Source organism: Marmota flaviventris, chromosome 8 (genome assembly GCF_047511675.1).
Source record: "Marmota flaviventris isolate mMarFla1 chromosome 8, mMarFla1.hap1, whole genome shotgun sequence".
Classification (NCBI taxonomy): Eukaryota; Metazoa; Chordata; class Mammalia; order Rodentia; family Sciuridae; genus Marmota; species Marmota flaviventris.
In genome coordinates, this window is record NC_092505.1 from 13,023,178 (window position 1) to 13,036,846 (window position 13,669).

Here is a 13,669-nt window from a genome sequence, read left to right on the forward strand (position 1 = left end):
TACTTATTCTTCTGAGGTCACTGTCTAAACTAAGAGCACAGCATATCATGCACACCCACTCTGGAATAAGCCAATACAGTGCCTAACCATCAATTATTCCTTGTTTAAACTCTATGTCCAAATGACAGTGTGGGTCTCAGTGAGGACACACCTTCTTATGTTTCTCTCCAGTGGTGAACTACGTTTCCTATTCCTTGCTGGAAGCCTCTCCTTTCTTACTTTCTAGAAATAGGCTTCTAATGCAGCTCATTTTGCACTTTCTCAGAATTCTTTTGTAAAGTATTGAAGCTTCAATAACAGTTAACTCTTTATCCATTCATCTGTTGAAGGGCATCTAGGTTGGTTCCATAGTTTGGATATTGTGAATTGAGTTACTATAAACATTAATGTGGCTGTGTCACTGTAGTATACTGATTTTAAGTCCTTTGGGTATAAGCTAAGTAGTGGGATAGCTGAGTTAAATGGTGGTTCCATTTCAAGTTTTTTTTTTTTTTTTTGAGGAATCTCCATACTGTTTTCTATAATAGTTGCACTAATTTGCAGTTCCACAATTGGAAGAGTGAGAAGTTATACTCCATTTATGCATGATGTGTCAAAATGTATTCTACTGTCATGTAAAACTAATTAGAACAAATAAAGAATAAAAACAAAAAAAAATCAAACTCCTCTAAATCACTCTTGAAAATTGTCAGGGACCATCATTTTACTTTTCTCTATACTGCCTTATTTATACAAAAAAAAGTATTCTATCCATGCACCATATACTATGCTCACATATGCAATGTAAAGAGACATGCTGACTGATAAATAATATTAGGTAGTGAGATTTAAAGTGTGAAGCATGGTCATTATTAGTCTTCATATTTTATCTCCCTGGCTCAAAGTAATTTCTTTCTAAAGATAACATTTTTTAACATTTCTATCATTGGCTGTTTATTTTGAATTGTGATTCTACATTTTTAAATATAAAGCAGTCATTCCAGCCTCTGTCTATGAAAAGAAAAAAATACCTGCTCAAAAAAAAGTTAAATTGCTCTTTCTACAAAGAAGCAAAAAAACTTGATGAATATGTTTTAGTTATTCAAGGTATCACATTGGGCTTCAGAAATACAAAGATGAGGACCCTTGCCTCAGAGTGCATTGGAATCAATTCAAGAAACCAGCTCAAAAATGAAAAAAAGAAAATCTGCCACAAGTGGAGTCAATTTAAAATATCTGAGCCTGAAGGTAGATACTTGTGGACTAGAAAGGTTGAAGGAGGCTCTGCAGAGAGCAGGGAGAAATTATTCAAGAGAGAGAAAGAAAGTCTCAGGAAAAAAAAAAAAACTTATAATAAAAATGCAGTTTTAAGGAATACTTCAAGAGGAATCACCAACATGGAGTAGTTTTCTATCCTAAATAGTATTGGGAAGAAATTTTAAAATGTAGGCCCACGTTACTTATGACAAGACTTGAATATTATCTTTTTAAATAAGGAGATGTTTAGAAGGTTATCACACTAATGTGGAAACATGACAGAAAAGCGATTCATTTGTCCATGAGTTCTTCCTGAAAAAAAAAAATATGATTTTAATAGTCATGAATGAATTCCATCAAATCTCAATTTGATCCCTGACCAATACTTACTTAACTGCCTAGGTCTATTGCATTTTCATGATTTGCAATTGATTTTCACAGGTAATTAATAAGTGCATTCAAGAACAAAAACTTAAATGCCAGTGGTGATTGCAGAGAAATTGCGTATGATTACTGATGTGACACTTATTGATATCATGCAGAATTTAAGCTTTTCATCCAATTCAATAGTGAGTAGTTATGCATTACTTCAGTAAATCTAAGAAATAACCCTAGAAAGTCAAGTCTGTTTCACCAGTTAATAAGATAAAAATACAATTATAATTGGTTCTATTCACTTCAATATGTATTTGTGATTTTCATTTATGCTTTCATGTTGTGCACATATAAAAGTGCCATCAGATAAAATGGCATAATGTCTGGGCCATTTTCAAAACTACAAAAACAAAGTGTAGCTATATTTATAAATGTAAGATAACTGGCAATGAATTGATTACAGGTAAAGATGCATGACATTCACCCAAGGGTTTCTTATACTTATTATCTAACACTTCAATTTTCCACTCCAAAAGTATAGAAGACTGCACCAAAGTGAAAATTTTACCATGGGAGATAGGCATAATAGGACTTCAAGAACTGAGCTGGCATAATCAGAAATAAGATAATATCTCTTCTGAACCTTGAAAGAAAGTTAAGGCTTGATCTTACTCACGGAATAGCAAATGAAGTGAACAATACACACGCTGCTTATGATGATGGAAAAGAATACATCACACTGATGAAGAAAATGAATATTAAGTTTCAATATTCGTTTGGTATGTTGAGGAAAACATAATTTTTGGAAAGATTCACCTGCTAAGTAAGATTTTCCTCCTTGGGTATATTTAAAGATTTTTCAGAGAACAATTGTAAGAAAAGAAAAAAAAATGTTTAAAAAAGTTTGAATCCCACTCTCACCCCCCAAAAATACTGATGCATTTTTTTCTGACAGTTTGTAACAAGGTCCCATGTCTCCTACAGTGCCTTAATTTAGCAACTGGCTTTAAAATGACATAATTTATAATAGTCAAAAACTGTCAATGTCAAGTCATGAGAATTGTAAATGCAATATAGATTCAAATTTTGAAAGTTAAAGATGCAGTAATTATAAAGTAATTGGAAGTTACTTTATAATGTTTCAGTAAAAATATAATAATTTTTAGACAGTTTACACTGACAATGTCCATCATATTTTGAGTTAATACCATTTAAAGACATTATTTTTAAATGTATATTTCCACATATAATCTCTATATTATAGTATTTATTAAGATAATATTTTATGTTAGCAAAATACATTAAATACAAGGTTTAGCACCAAAATATTTTTTTGCCACAGGGTTTCTGACTATTTTAGGTTGCATTTTGATGTTTTTTAACTGTGAATTGTCAGCTTTACTTAAACAATGTTTTTATATTTTTTAGCAAATACTCTTATTTTGAACATAATTATGGACAAAATAGGTGGACTAACCGTTCTTTCCATTAGAATTCAGCATATATGTTAAAACATTTATGAGAACTTAATTTATTTTAAAGAAAAGCAATGGTGGTTATTAGTGTGATGTTGCTTGGCTTTGCTTAAATTTAATGAATATTGGTGTAAAGACATTATCTTGGTAGTATTTCCCTGTCTCCGATACATCATTTAACTACGAAAAACTTGTCATAATACATCAATACCTGGTAGCTATCACCAAAACAATTCTGCATCACAAATATTTATTAAATTTAGAGGCATGAAACAATCATTATTGTTCGTAAGGTCTGCTGGGGCACCGTGTTACCTTAGATGGCTCATCCTTGGGTCTGTGGTCAGCTGCTTGTCTGCTATACAGATGATATAGAATTCTCTTGCCTGGGACAGCTGGGACAGCTGGGACTATGTATGTGCTTCTTACACACTTGTAGGCTTTGGCATATTCTCATAGTGATTCTGAGAGAAAGAAATACAGAATCCATTTGCACAAAAGAGCTATGAAATGCATATAAATGCTTTTCCATCCCTACTTGAGTCCCACTGGGTCCTATTGACCAGTTGAGTCTCATGGCTAAGTGAGAAGTCAGAATAGTAGGACAAAATTCAAGGGCGTGAATATGTGGAAGCATGAAGAGTCACCCCTACCAGTGTAACTGCCCAGCCTCTTTCACCTAACCCTTCCTGCTCATCCTTGCTGCTGCAATGTTTATCTTAGTCTTTGTCACACCTACTGAAACTACGTATGTTAGGTAGATCTTTTTAAAGATCTTTACATATGGTTCACCTGATATCAGTTAATTATTCCGAAAATGTTATGCATTTTGTGGTAGTTTCTTTAGATAAAAATTATAGAATAATTGAATATCCAGAGGCCTTTCCTGATATAGAAGCAACAACATAATTCTTCAAACATCCTTTGCAGAAGCTTATGGTCCTGTTTGTCCTTCAGCATTAGTTAAAACAATTATACCTTTATTATTATTATTTTTCTCATTAGTTATACAGAAAAGTAGAATGCATTTCAACTCATTGTACACCAAAGGAGCATAACTTTTCATTACTCTGTAGATGATGCAAAGTCACACCATTTGTGCAATCATACATGTACATAATTTCCATCTTATTCCATCACCTTTCCACCCCTATAACACCTCCTGTCCTCTCTGCCCAATCCAAAGTTTGTCCATTCTTCCCTTGCCCTCCCCCCATTATGGATCAGAGTACACATACCATAGAAAACATTTGGCCTTTGTTTTTCCGGGATTTGCTTATTTCACTTAGCATGATATTCTCCTACTCTATCCATTGAACAGCAAATAACATAATTTCATTCTTCTTTAAGGCTAAGTAATATTAATTGTGTATATAGACCACATTTTCTTCATGCATTCATCTATTGAAGGGCATCTAGGTTGGTTTTGTAGTTTAGCTACTGTGAATTGAGCTGAAATCAACATTTGTGTGGATGTGTCACTGAAGTATAGTGATTTTAAGTACTTTGGGTATAGACAGAGTAGTGGGATAACTGGGTCAAATGGTGGTTCCATTCCAAGTTTTCTGAGGTATCTCCATACTGCTTTCCAGAGTGGTTGTACCAAGTTGCAGTCTTACCAGCCATGTATGAGAATACCTTCCCCCATCACCACATCCTCACCAATACCTATTGTTGCTTACATTCTTGATTATTGCCATTCTGACTCGAAGTTAGATGAAATCTTAATTTTTTTCTATTAGGTGCAGGGTCTCTGGTCTAATTCCTAGGTCCTTGGTCTGCTTTGAGTTGTGTATGGTAAGAGAGAGGGATATAATTTTGCTGCATATAGATTTCCATTTTTCCCAGCACTATTTGTTGAATATTTATCTTTTCTCCATTGCATGTTTTTGACACCTTTATCTAGTGTGAGATAACTTTATTTATGTGGGTTTGTATCTTTGTTTTCTATTCTATACCAAAATCAATTGCATCTTGATAGTGTCTTTTTTCCTCTTTTCTGTTGAATTCTTATTAAACATCTGTGGTGGAATCTTAATTTACATCTTCAGAACCTCTGTTCTAGGACATCCAGCTCACTCCTGTAAACAACTTCTAAAATACACTAAATTTACTCTCACTTTGGGCTTCCATTTATGTAACTTTGCACCTAAACATACAAATGCACACACGCATGTGTGCACATACATACTCACACACACTCACACACACACAAACACGACTTTCTAAAAACATGAAGTGATCATTTATTTCTTACTGTCTAAAAGCATGAAAAATCATCGTTTAACTGACAAGGATTCAGTTAGCAGTTCATCAGTTCAATATATGATTGTGGTCTAGAATATTTCAGAGACAATTGGGAGAAAATATTCCATTCACGTATGAAATGTAAGAACACTTAGTAGAAAGGTGTATGAACAAGCATGGAATATTAATGCAAATTGCAGTTTTAGAAACAATTGAATGATCCTGAATAGAATGGAATCTTCATAAAAAAAGAGTAATAGGAGTACATTTGGGATGTAACATTACTTGAATACGATTTATGAAAATCTGACTTAAGTGATATGTAGGTGGATAGAATGTTGTTATATATTGATAATTGCCTTTCTGATGGAAGTGAGATGAAATCTTAGAGAATAGGCAAACAAAAAGATGGTCAAGTATTTGTTGTTTTCTCTGAATAAATTCCATCTTCTGCATCAAATATATATATATATATATATATATATATATATATATATATCATGATAATTTTATAATTTGTATGCTATTTTATTGAATTTTTAAAAGCAGGAAAACATATTCAGCATAAACTTTATCTTAGCTAAATTGAAAGAAATATCCTTTGGCTAAATCAAACCGTCAGGCAATGCCAAGAATAGGCTGGCTGATGCAAGGGGTTTGATTATTACATTTTAAATGTAGAAATCTATGTAGTCATTAGCTTTAAAAAGAAAATTTAATTCTCCATAACAATCTAAACTTAGACACGGCAATAAAATAAACTCAAAGGGAAAATTGACTACATGTATGTTTGAAGCTACCCTCAATTAACAAAGGTATGGCCTAATGGTACTGTTTTTTTTCAAAGCAAATGAAGCCCATGCTTTGTGGTGTGACACCCATTTCATTACTAATGCAAAAACATTGATTTCTTTATGGTCTCAAGTCTCAGTATATTTATTGCACTATCAAACCAAATCTGCAGCCCAAGACATGAGGAGTTACTATAGAAGTTACTTACCTCTGGTCTTGGAACTCTGGGCTGTGGCTCTATCTACAGCTGTGGACTTGTGGTCATGGGGGTTATGGCTATGACTGAAAGCTTGCTGATCATTAGGCCATCAGAAGCTGCATATTGTTATGGGTTAAAGAAATTGTATGTTCTTTTGCATGGTAAATTCCATGTTTTATATCTCTTTTTTGGCTTGTAGCTAGTTATGCACCATTCAGTATCAATGAGAAACACTGATAAACATGGCCAAAGGCAATGGGTTTTAGGAAGTTTGACTGCAGTAGGTGAAAGGGAGTTCATAGAACTGAACTCACTCAGGTCCCTGCAGAGGTGCCTGGGCATTATAGACGGAGACTAGGGAGTGGGGAGGAGGATTAATGGGGGTAGATTCAAGTGGAGTCTGGGAAATGGAAAATGTCAAAAGGTGGGAAGGAGATTGGTCAGTGAGATTAGCCCATTTGAGCTTTTGGAGGAGACACAATTTTTTTTATAGCTTCAGGAAAAGATGTGGTTTTGCAATTTGGAGCAAGGTATGCAAGGAAGTCAGGCCCTCAATGGATGGAGAATTGGAAGCAAGAGAGAAAGGGTTTCTGGGAGATTTGCATTCCAAAGGGAATGTTCTAGAGTCTTTGGAGAGATAGTTCTGAGCTGTATAAAATATGTCTCTAGGAGACAAACGAGGGGTTTAAAATCATAATGTTTTAAGGTAAATGCTTCTAAGAAAAGTGAGGTCAGAGATCCATAATCAAGTTCTGGTTGGAACAAGTGGTAAATTCATTTGGCTGTGCGTAGCTTTCTCAAGCAATCAATTATGGTAGAGGAGAGCTGCAGTTCTTATGGGTCAAGGTATTTGTCCCAGAAAGCCAAATGAGACATATGTTTGCTCCTGAATGAATTCTAGAACCAGCTGTAGTAACAGGAGATTGTGCCTCAAAAATTCTTATGGATTACACCAGCAGGAAAATGTTCTACCTCACAATGGCATCTCCAGAATGTAGTCTTCATCAATTAATATATAAAAGTCATTAGTTTACATGGCAAAAAAAAAGAATTTTTTTATTAATTGTAATTGAAATTCTTACCTAAATGGGTTTTGAATTGCCACATCATTTAAGTCTTCGTTAATTTTTTTTTATTTCAAATAATTTTAAATCTTTGTTCCTAAAGTTAGAACTAACAAGAAAAAATATATTCTTGTCCTTCACATATATTCCTTGGATATATCAGTTCTTTTTTATTACTGTTTGCTTTCTCTTGATTAGCTTTTCTTCTTTTCAGTGTCTGCTGTTCTCTTAAGCCTCTCAAAAAAGGTAAAATATAAGTTCTTCCATGTGCTTTGATCCTTTTATTGATTAGAATCAATGCCTTCTTCCTTGTCCTTGAATTTACTTTTACCCATACTTCTATTACACATACACACATTGCCATCTACTAAAATAAATTTTATTCTCCCTTCCAGAAGAACAGGTGTAGAGGCAGGACCATACTTTAGTTGCACTTGAATTGCGATCAATTTAGTCGATATTTACTTCTTTTTGGTACTGCATCCCAGAGACACTGGTACTTACTAAGAGTACCAAGACGAACAAGCCAAAATATTCTCCTTTGAGGAATGGTATATACTACATCCTTTTTTGAAGACAAGAAAAAGCACAGCAGAAGAGTCAGTTTCAATTGGATGAATCTTAAACTGAAGTTTGGATGATGTAAAGGTAGAGTTAAAAATCAAAAAATGTATTTTTCCCCCCTTGACAAATGAGAAAGATGAAGGGGAAAAATGTTCCTGGGGGCATTAGCAATGATATCCAGGCATGAACACTGTGCTCCGAGTACCTGCAGTCCAGGTAGACGGGCCTAATCAATCACTGCATCATACAATTAAACCTCCTGTGATGGTGTCAGAAACCTTGCCACGTTCTGGTACCAAAGCACTATCAATGCATAGTTCTACATAGTTGAAGACAAAATGCTCATAGCATGTGTAAAATTTTATTTAATGCATGAGGTAGGACAATAGCAGGGTGACAAACCCAGTTCAAAAGACAATATGAGAAATTAAAATATTCACTGTTATCAAATACAAGAAAGGCTGATGTAACCTAAGTTAGACACAAATCCAATTCATTAGTAAATAGTAATTGACTTCTATCTTTACATTTTTATTGTCATGAAAAGAACATCATCATACTTCTTCAGTTTTATAACTGAAAATGTGGACCAAAATCTGTTGTGGAAATATAGTTTTCTCCCTTGAAGAGTCAAGTAGATAACCCTCAGATGAGAACATCAGAAAAAATCATATAAATTGTGGGTTTTTTTTTTTTTTTTTGGTGGTGGGGAGCGGTAACGAAATATTGAACTCGGGGGCATTCAGTCAGTAAGCCACAAGCCCAGTCCTATTTTGTATTTTATTTAGAGAAAGGGTCTCAATGAATTGCTTAGCCCCTTGCTTTTGCTGAGGCTGGCTTTGCATTCCTCCTGCCTCACCCTCCCATGCCACTGGGATTACAGGCATGCCCCACCTTGCCTGGCCATCCTATAAATTCTTAACTCAGGGTGATATATAGGGGCTCAGGTTTATCTCTGTCATGTAAAGTGCTTGAAATTCATTGCCACTATCCTTAAAAGAAAACCTGGGCAAACTGAAAATCAGCTAATTTTCTTGGATACATCAGAAAACTAAGGTCTCTGGGAAAACTTTTACTCCAAACCCAGAAATGTATATAGCCCACCAAATCTTACCCGGAGCAGAAACTTCTCTAGTTACAGCTTGCAAAAAGCACCTAAATGACACTTTGTGTGTGAAAGTTTAGAGGTGAATATAGACGGCAGAAGAGAGAGAAAAGTCCTGGAACACGCTGTGAGAATGGACCCTGTGCTTTCTTGGTTTTCCCTCCAGCAGTCACAACAGGTTTGTCTGTAAGAAGGTTCAACACTGACAGTAGGAGGGAGTTCTCCTCTTCATTCTCCTCAAGAAAGGGAAGAACAATGATTTTAAAAAATCTCCCAGTCTTCCAGATAAAAGTAAGGCCTACCAGTTAGGAGACAAAAGGAAAGAAAAAAATAAAACCTTTTACAGAGTGACAATCTAAAACTTGAGATCAGCAGGGGTAAGGGATTTCTTAACACTTCAGGCAATTTCTGCCTTCTTGTCTCACAGAAAGAAGGGAACAGTGTCACAGAAACCAAGTGAAGGAACTTTGGATTTTGCAGAAGGGACTGATGAGAGGGAAGGGAGGGCGTGGGGGGTTGGGAAGGACTGTGGAATGAGATGGACATCATTATTCTATATACTTGTATGAATACACTACTGGTGTTACTCTGCACCATGTTCAGCCAGAGGAAGAAGCTGACCTCCATTTGTGTATAACGTGTCCAAATGCATTCTACTTGTATAACTAATTAGAAGAAATTTTTTTTAAAGTGAGAGAGTAAATGAGCAAGTGATTCGAATAAAATTCAAAGTTATTTGTAATGTATCTTAATATTAAATCCTGGACAGAACTATGTATGAAGTCTGAAGATAAAAAAAAAAAGAAAAGAAAAGAAAACAAGGGAGAGGGCCTCAAGGAAATAGTAAGAAGGCTTCAGGCAAAGATCAGAGTGGGGAGAAAGGAGACAGAGCTTTAGAGGTAGACAGAAACCTGAGCAGGTCACAGCAATAAGACAGAGCCCTGTTAAAAATGATAATAAATATTTACCCATAAGATTATAGAACAACCTATTTCCTCACATTGGACCACCAAACCCATAGGACTCAATACAGAATATCCACATGGATGTATGACACAGAGCCACAAGCCAGTGGTTCTTTCTGAAGAATCAGCATAGAGAAGGTCAAAGCCACAAAGAAAGACCAAAAACAAACAAACAAACAAAAAAAGATCTAGCAGAATTGGTAGTTGTCTGGAGCCTACAGCCACAGCACACATTATAAAAGCCAAATATTTAGATATATTAACAGAAATACCTTTGATGAAGCCCTCTTTATCTCTATTCTTGTTATCTAATAAATCATGCCAAGCTATCAAGAAAATGATCATCACTTTTGGGGACAGGGAGGAAATATGGCCAAGAAAATATTTTAATACATGCCTAATGAAAGAAAAAGTACATTATGAAAAGATAAAGCAATAAAATGAGTCAGAATTAAATTATGTCATATCATAGATGGAATCTGTAGGCAAAAATCTTAAAATACTGATTCAAAATGTTAAAAGTAGATGCCATATAAGAGATGAATGAGAGGAGCAAAGAAATTGAAACTTCAAGACAGAATCAAAAAGAGGTAGTAAGAAAACAGATAAATATACAAACAAAACAGAACAACAGTTATAAACCCATTTGTGGACTCCACAGAACGCCGGAAAGAGTCATTGAGCTTGAAGACAGGTTGATAGAATCTGGTGAAATGAAATGTAAAGAAAAAAATTCAATAATGGTGAAGAAATATTGAAATGTGTGATGGACACATTAGTATGATACAGGAATGAGAAGAAAGAATAAAATAGAAAAAAATACTTGAAGTGTTCAGGCAGAAGAAATGAAGTAGTGCCAATGGTAGCAGTGTTGGTACAGTAATCTCCTAAAATCTGAATGATATGAATATATTGGTTAAAATTCAAAAAACTGTTGGAGCTACTTAAAAAACAAACAATGAAAAAAACCCCACACATCCAAAACCCAACTCTCTGATGACAGCAAAGAAAAACCCTCTTTGACTAACAAGACTAAGGTAGATTATAGTAAAATATCAGAAAGATACACCAGGCAAACAATGATCAGACCAAAGCTGGGGTCCCTATCTTAATTTCAGAAAAAAAGAAACTTTCAGTACAATAAAAACTATCAAGAACAAAGCAGAACATTAAACAATAAAAATTAAGGGATATTCTCTATGGACATACAACAATTCCAAACCCGTATACACTAGTCAATGTTTTGGGCTTTATGGCCACATATTCTCTAGCACAACCACTCAACTCTTTTGCTCTCAGAGGTCAGCAGTCACAGGCAATATGCAAATGGACCCCATGTCTGTGTTTCAATAAAACATTATTTACAGTTATAGGCACTGCCAGGATTTGACCTACTGGCTACTCTGCTGGTGTTGAATCTGCAGGATCCTATACAAATTCTTTAACTGGCATTTAAGGTTTGTAGAATGGATGACTGTTTATTTCCCTCACACCAATTCCCCACACACTTTTCGTTGCCATATCGTTTAACTGTTCTACCGGCTACTGTGGCTTCATAGCAGGCAATTTAAAGTTCTCATAGTAGGAAAGGTCTTTTTTCTTTTCTTTTTTTATCCCCTATCTGTTAAATACACATTTATTCTGCTTGAAAGATCCAATGTGCTGGGGGTGCGGTGGCGCACACCTGTAATCCCAGCCATTCAGGATGCTGAGGCAGGATAAAGAGTTCAAAGCCAGATTTAGCAATTTAGTTAAGACTGTTCCAGGGTGGCCAGCCACTCGAGTTTACCTGGGACTAAGAGTTTCTCAGCACTTAATGTGTTCAGGGCTGTAGCTGGCAGCTTCCCAGGAAAACTGGTCACTCTAGCTGCTTTTGCTTTGGGATCTCCTGAATAATTGGTTGTCAAAATCTCAAACTTGAAGTTTTAGATTCTACCCAACTACAACAGTACTTACCATACATACTTTATTTTCTAAATTATTTTTCATAATGGTAACTCTATGACAGCAAGAATTAGTCAGTATATAAAATAAAATTACATATTATAAAATATAATTACAACTTTAATAGCTAAATAAGACTTACAACAAAACTACAAAATTGCTTTAGTCTTGCAGGTACGAAGAAATATTTGGAAGTTACAATTTATTTACTTTTATATTACTTTTTGATATAAAAATTAAAGTGGGATTGACCAAAGAATATGAAATGCTACTGCTTGCTCTTAACTAAACAAGAATTACAAACATTAAATATTGGTTTTATTGATTACCTGTTAGAATTGCAAGCTGAAAATTCTCATGCTTAAAATACTTTTAGTATAACAAAACAAGGTTCAGGAGGTATGTTTTTAAATATCACAGAGTTTGAATAAAGTAGAATTTTGTAAAAATAGATTAGTCACATAACAATTTTCCTTTTGTCATTTTGAATGAATCCCAATTTTACATAGTATTGTAGCCTTAATTATTTACACATCTAAGTGTCCTGAACATTGAAAAGATAGAAATGCAGTAATGCATTACTTAACAACAGGAACACATTTTAAAATTTATTTTAATTAGTTATACATGGCAGTAGAATGCACTTATATACTATGATATATCATACATAGATGGGATATAATTTCTCATTTTTCTGAGTATACATATTGTAGAATCACATTGGTCATACAATCACACATATACATAAAGTAATGATGTCTGTTTTATTCTACTGTCTTTCTTATCCCCACAGCTCCTGCCCTCCCCTCCTTTCACGTCCCTCTACCTAATTTAAGGTAACACTATTCTTTTTTTTTTCCTTTATACATGTACTTCGGGTTTTTTTTTTGCATTACAATTTTTAATACAAATATATACCATGATTTTTGTATCTCTGTTTGTATATAAAGTATGTTGACACACAATTCAAGTCTTCATACATGTACTTTGTATAAAGGAACACATTTTTGAGAAATACATCACTAGGCAATTTTGTCTTTGTGCAAACATTATAGAGAGCACTCACACAAACTCAGAAGCTATACCTACTACACATCTGGGTCCAATGTATAACCTATAGCTCCTGAACTACAAATCTGTGCAGCATGTTACTACACTGAATACTGTTAACATGGAAAGGTACACTAAAACATGGTATAAAGATTGAAAAGGAGTGTATTTTTCTTGGGCACTGATCATGAGTAGAGTTTACAGGACTGGAAGGTGCTCTAAGTTAGTGAGTGAATGTGAAACCTGGGATGTTAATAAACCCTATAGCAGAATCTATATATACTCTAATCTTGGGATGCACTGACTTCATACCAATTTTTTTTCAATAATAAATTAATCTGATCTTACTATAACTTATTTTGTTGATAAACTTCAATTTTTAAACTTTTTAAATGTGACAACAATTAAGATACAAACACATTATACAGCAATATAAATTTTTCAACTCTTTATATCCTTATTCTACATTTTTTCCCTTTTTTAAAAAAATTCAATTATTTATTACTTTTTAAACTTCATTGTTAAAAACTAAAATACAAACACACATATTGGCCTACATTTATACCAGGTCATAGTCATCAATATCATTGTCTTCTACCTCCACATCTTCTCTCAAGGTGAGCTAGTAATGGCAGAGCAGCTGTCATCCCCTC